Source organism: Triturus cristatus, chromosome 4_1, assembly GCF_964204655.1.
Source record: "Triturus cristatus chromosome 4_1, aTriCri1.1, whole genome shotgun sequence".
Taxonomy (NCBI): domain Eukaryota; kingdom Metazoa; phylum Chordata; class Amphibia; order Caudata; family Salamandridae; genus Triturus; species Triturus cristatus.
In genome coordinates, this window is record NC_140585.1 from 309,675,189 (window position 1) to 309,681,586 (window position 6,398).

The window sequence follows — 6,398 nt, forward strand, 5'->3', positions numbered from 1 at the left end:
CCAGGGGTAAATAGAGCTTTGGGAAGAACACACAAAAGAAGTAACGGTAAGAATCGACAACCTTAGTGTCTTGCGCAATTGTCGCGTCCTGAGGCTGTACAACAAGATAGGCTATCTAAGTAAACTTTACTTAAAGCTTTGTCATTGTCTAGAAACCCCAAGCAGACGCCAGCTGTTCTTTTGCGCTGACTCTGCATGTATGCACAGCCTACAATACCACAATCTAGATTCTTTACCAATGTTTATGCAGATGCGGTGTCAAGGACAAGGGCTGGAAATAGGGCAGGGGTAAAAGTGGATGATGCATGGCTCAATCAAAAAACGAGAGAATCGGATTTTTATATTTCAACACTACCGTAATGTAAGCTCATGACTCAGCAACATAGATCTCCTAAATTAACTAGATTTTCCTCTGAAGGACCGTCAGCTGTGAGCAGAATAGGTGAAAGTACAGGTTGGCTGCAAACAGGTGCCAGTGTCAATGAGAGCAGAAGCAACTTTGGTGCCAGTGGGTCCAGGTGCAAGTACAGTGCAGATGCTTATCGCTACATTTGCCAAAGTATGCAGGTACAGTATGTGCCCCAGTTGGTGCGATGTTTGAAGATGTTCTGTTTTGGAGTGGAGTGGGAAAGCAGGACAAAAGTACATACAATTCCTTTAAGTATTTTCATGTTTACATAAAGGAAAATGTGGACTCTGCTATATCCCTCTAAATCAAGGGTAAAAGAAAGCCAAGGTTACCAGCGCGGCACATTTTGCGAAATATAATATTTCAACTATGTCAATTTTAATGGCACACCTGAACACAATGATTTATAAAAGGAATCCTAAACAGGAACCTGGTGTCCCTGATAACAAGTAGTCATCTGGTAACCTTACAGATGATTCCATGCTTAGGACATACTGTCCCACTCCTGGAATTTGATTTAACAGCCTAAGGTGTTCTGGAAGTTGTAGAACTGGTTCACTCCAGTTGAATAAATAAAACTAACACCCCTGCAAAAACAAAAGGACGGACTGGAGCATTAGCCTCTTGGTGACATGGAGTGCAATGGTTACGTTACTCTATATGTCTCTTCGTCCACATGTCTCTCTTTATTTGCAAAGAAAATCCTGAATCCTAGACCTATATTGGGGAGGTGTGAATATACTTTACTTCTTCTTAAAAATCAATGTTGATGACTGTTGATATGTGCTTATTTCTATTGTTGAACAGTGGAACGCCACATTAATAGCCCACAGCCGCAGCATGCTCAACATATCTGAGAAGCCACTTTTTAAAAACTGTTTTCATTGTTTTCTTAAATTCGCAGAAGACATTAGTTACATTTGCTTGTTTTGTATTACGTTTGTTACACACCATGCTTTTAGAATTTGAGATCAGTGTTACCCCCGTGGTCATTCTAGTACTTAGCGAACATTCCATCTTAGGTGGGTAGTGGTATAAGTTAGCTACTTCTTAGTGCTGTCTTTTACATGTGTGTTTTAAATGTTGTGCAGTGTATGTAATTTTGAGGTCCATCCCTTCCTAGCATCTCTATTTGTTTCTACGGTATTCTAGGCGCTGTGCTCATTTCCCAGCATCTCCTGTTGTTGGGTGTCCCTGCCACGTGAGCTGTCATTCCATCCTCTCTCTTCCATCTGCATCTCAGTGTGGCCTATCATCGTTCAAGCTGCCTCTTTCTTTGATTTTCTTCTGTCTGAGCACTTCCCCTTCAGACACCAGCTAAAACTGAGCCTAGTTCACCTATTCATGGTGCTTAAAGCTCTGGGGACTTCCACACTCTTGCCAAGGATCACTTTGCTATAACTAATGTACTGACTACTGACCTACCCTTCGGTCTGGGAGATGAATATGCACACTGCGGTGAAAGAGCCTGGATTTGTCTAGTGTCTTTTCTAATGTGAGGGCAATTTGTTGTCAAACATCTACAATCAGTGAACTCTGCTGTACGGTATTGTGGAACCCTGCACCGTCTTTCCTGCTTCTAGGGAAGTCCGATGTCACTGCTGGGTAGTTCTAGACACATGATTTAGGATAAGGTAGGTCTTATGCAGTCATATCTTTGGGCCAATCAGCTTTGAGGCCTAACAAATCTCTTTTAGTTTCATCATTGTGTTTTGTTACGTTGCAAGACTGCTTTTTTATCTACCTTGTCAAATAATGACTACGGGGATATGTAGCTATGCAGTTCCATCTAAACGCCTCTCCCCATATCGCGTGTGGTCTCCTCACTAATTTGCAGTAATGTAGCAATTCAATATTTCTAGGAATGACTGACGTGCACCCAAGATGTATAAGACCCTGAGGGTGGATGTGGCATAGACCTCCCAGGTAATCTGTCACTTCTCATGCAGGCCTGCTATTAAGGAGATCGGGAATCCAGGAGTATACACCCGTTCTGGTGGTTTGAAGCATAAACACCTCCTCCAGCAATATGCAGCCAACCGCAGGAGGCACTGCAGACTACCCCTGGGTGCCCTGAGAGTGTGAAACAGTCCCACAATCTAAGGTAGGGAGCTCAGCAGTAACAGACTGCATCTCCTCAGAGGTCGGTTCTGCAAAACATCTAGCTACCAACTGTAGCTGTGCTGGCATGTAATGGAGCGCATAGTCAGGGGGACTCCCAGACTCCCTTTGGTCCCAGTGAGCATAGGGGTGGGTAATGCCACTCTGTGTAGGCCAGTGTCCCAGATTAGGGAAGGTAGTAGTCCAGCTAGCTCTTTAAATGTATTTTATCTGCATTGGCAGGTTATCACATTCATATAAAAGGCATGGAAACATGGCCATTTTAGTTAATGCTGTCCTACCCATTATTGTGAGTGGTATTCTCAACAGGAGATTTATCGATACCTCTTAGGCTTCTGATCATCTTCCCTATATTACCCTCTACCAGTTTGCGCGCTGAGTGGTAGACTTGCACCCCCAAATATCAAAAGGTTTTCTGCTCTCACCTGAGCGTGTGTCTCTATATACAGGACCAGGCAAGCCATCTTGATCAGTCTGATTGGGAATATGCACAATTTAAGCTGATTATCTCACAAATTTGCACCCCTCCTCCCCAAAGCTTCTAATGACCTGAATAACTGCATCAAAGCCCATGTTGATATCCTTAATGTATGTCAACATTACCTCCATGTTGAGGGACCACTTGTCCTTTTCTCTATCTTGTGTTGCTAGGGTACCATTAGAGGACCTTTCTCATGCTGGCCATTGGCAGAGTGTACAGAATTGTGATCCAATGAAGCATATAGTCACCAACACCATTTTCTACAAGATTTCTAGCAGGTGTTATCATTTAACTGTGTCAAAGGCCTTTGCAGGTCCACTGACAATACCGCTGGGCCAGGAACCATCTCTGGTGTAAGATCTAGCTTATGGAAGAGCCATCCACTATTTGATGAAGTGTTTTAGCCCAGGATAAGCCCATTTTGATCCTGGTGAATAAGGGATAGCTAAAGTGAAATTATCTGGTTCACTATAACTTTGCTGAGGATCTTGGAATCCGTATTCAGGCCTGACAGTGGTTTATGCGCTGATCCAATTTGGGGAGGACTATTGTGAAGGCTTCCTTGGTTGATGGGGTAGTATTCCCCACTGATAGGCCTGCACATAAAGGGCTAGGAGTTTAGTGATCAGGAGATCAATGTATATTGCAGCGGTCTCCTCCCGGATACAGAATGCAGACACAAGAGGTCATTTTCGGAAATGTATTTATTGCCGCCAGCAACATTGGTGTACGCCAACACGAAGCGCCTGGGTCAACTGTCGTCTCATGGAATCTGGAAATCTAGCATTCCGTGCTCCAGATTCCATAGATTGGGATTGGCCCAGATGTAATGTATATCTTTTAGAATTCAACAGGATTTCTATCCGCTTTTAGTGACTTCCTTAATGTCAGAAACTGCCTTCGTTGTCTCAGATTTAGTAATTGGCAATTCAAGTTCATCTCTTTGTTAGTGGGTTGTCGCCGTCAATATAATACAATATAAATAGTATGACAGTCCCCTTGCAGTCCCAGCCCCCTTTTTGCTGTACAATTCTGCGTAGTAGCAGTAGGATTACTTAATGAACTTCACCTGTGCATATAATATGTTTCCTTGTTCATCTTGAGTTTCCCCTCTTAGCAATCATCTACTTCGAGAATTATTCAGCCAAGCAAACTACTCCGCCTGGCTTTTCATCCTCACTAAGCACTCTGGCCATGCACTGTCTATAATCTAGGCATCGGAAGTGCTCTATCTGTTGTCCATATTCTTCCTTTCAATTTCCTGATTAGTTGGGACTTACCATTCCAATCTTCGCATGTGTTCTACTAATTTGCTTATTGCTGACTTTGGGGTTTTTCTCATGCCAGAAATAGTTGTAATTCAATTCCCCCTAATTTTAACTCTAAATGCATTAAAACAAGCAGGGGGGAGAGCAGTCGCCTCTCACTCAGCCACCAAGAGCCCCAGGGATCCCATTTCCTGGGACCTTTATTATTTCTGTGCCTTTACAGCCCAGTGGGTCCCATCCCTCTGGGCTTCTGGTGGGTGTCCTGGTATCCATCCGAGGGCCCCACAAACCACTAGGTTGGAGGCCCCTGGATGGGCCCAGGGCCCTCGAAGCCCCAGTTGGTTCCCCAGCCAGCACCATACATGGGCCCTGGCAGGAGCTAGCACCTCTTCTTTGCTCCCACGTGGGCAGAGCAGCATTTTTCTACAGCTCCCACCCGGGTGGCAGCAAAGTGGAGTTCCCTGCCCAGGGCAGTGCAGGCAGGCAACCACAGAGTCCCAGGGGTGGGCCAGCACACTCCCTCCCCCTTTCCAGAGTCCCCAGGGCCCATTTGTAGTTCGGGTAGCTCGGGTAAAGTGGCCACATTTCACCTCCCCTTGAATTAGCCTTTGGCTCCAGAGGATGGGGTCATCGGGGCCTGGACTGGCTCAGGCAGTTGACTCATGCCCCTTCTCCAAAAATATAATAGTTTAAGACCCCAGGCCCACCCCAGGGGTTAAAGTTTGTTGCAATCAAAACGTGGGCAGCTGTTTTCCTTTTTTTTTTTAAACGTGATCACGCGGGAGTGCAGTGGTAGTCCCATGAGAGTCCAGCGATATCGCTGCTTTTTTTCAAATGTATTTTGGCCCAAGGGGGGGCGCCACCTCTGGGATCCCCACACAGGCTTCGGGGAAGGGTATCCCTGCCCCCTTATATTTTTTAAAAATTAAACGCAGAACTAAGGGACTGATTAGAAGTTTGGGGGACAAGGTTACTCCGTCATAAAGGTGACAGACATCCCATCTGCCAAATTACATTTCCTTATATCCGAACGGATATTCGGCAAGTTTGTCACTGAGTATCCCACCCGCTAAACTCATAATTAGGCCCATAGTATCTGAGACCTGTAAAGGCTGCCTACAGCAGCTTTCTACATGTTCCAGGCAGCCATTTAGAGTGCTCGCTCTGCAGAGGCATGTCTCCTGTGGGAGAAATTGGCCCAATGGAAAACAGCCCCTTTGGCCAATCAGAACGCTCTATTTTTTAAATTGGGTTTGAGGGAGTCTTGCAAGAGTCCCTCTAAGCCAACCATCCAGATTTAAAAATATCTTTGATCTTTAATATTTCTAAAACTACTCAACAGATTTACACCAAATCACAAAAAGAACGATTTCTGGACAGAGATCTAGCTTCCTGCAAAATTTGATGCAATTCCGTTCAGCAGTTTTTGCGGCAGTGATTCTAAAAAAGGCTATAGAAAATGAATAGGGGTTTTGCATAATGGGACCCCCCCCCTTCGTCTCGGCCCCCGCTTAATGGATCACAACAAAATGTGCTGATACGCGCAACTGGGTATATATAGGGCTGTATCCCTTCGCATTTCAGCCTTGGCCCAAATTTGATTTGCTTCAGTCATCTGTTTCACTTACTCTGCTTCCTCCAACCCTATGATAAGTATGTGAGGCAGCTGAATAAGTAAAATGAAACTTGACCCAAAGCTGAAATAGGAAATACTATGAAGAAGCATTTCAAATAGGAGTCAGATGCACTTGTGGCAGGATCACGTCCCTTGTAATGAACAATGTTTTGTGCCGAAACATTAAGTTGGGTTTTGTTCTTGGATCTTGTTTTTGCCTCTGTGTTGTTGCCGGTCTTGAGTCCATTGCTGCTGAGCGGCCAGTGAAGTGTAGAGAACTGTGTGTGGGAATTTGGAGGCCTCAATAGGGTTGTTTTAAGGCAACAATATATCTTCAGTGGGTACTGGTTGTATCGTATGCTGTTCAGCAACTTAAATAAGTTAGCGTTTGAACATGGAAGTGGACAGACGTGATGCAAGGATTGAGTGTTCTTTGGGGTGCAGGGGTGCAGAGATTTAGTGTGTGAGCCGGCAATGCGAGGTCTCTCTTACAAGCAGCGGCGG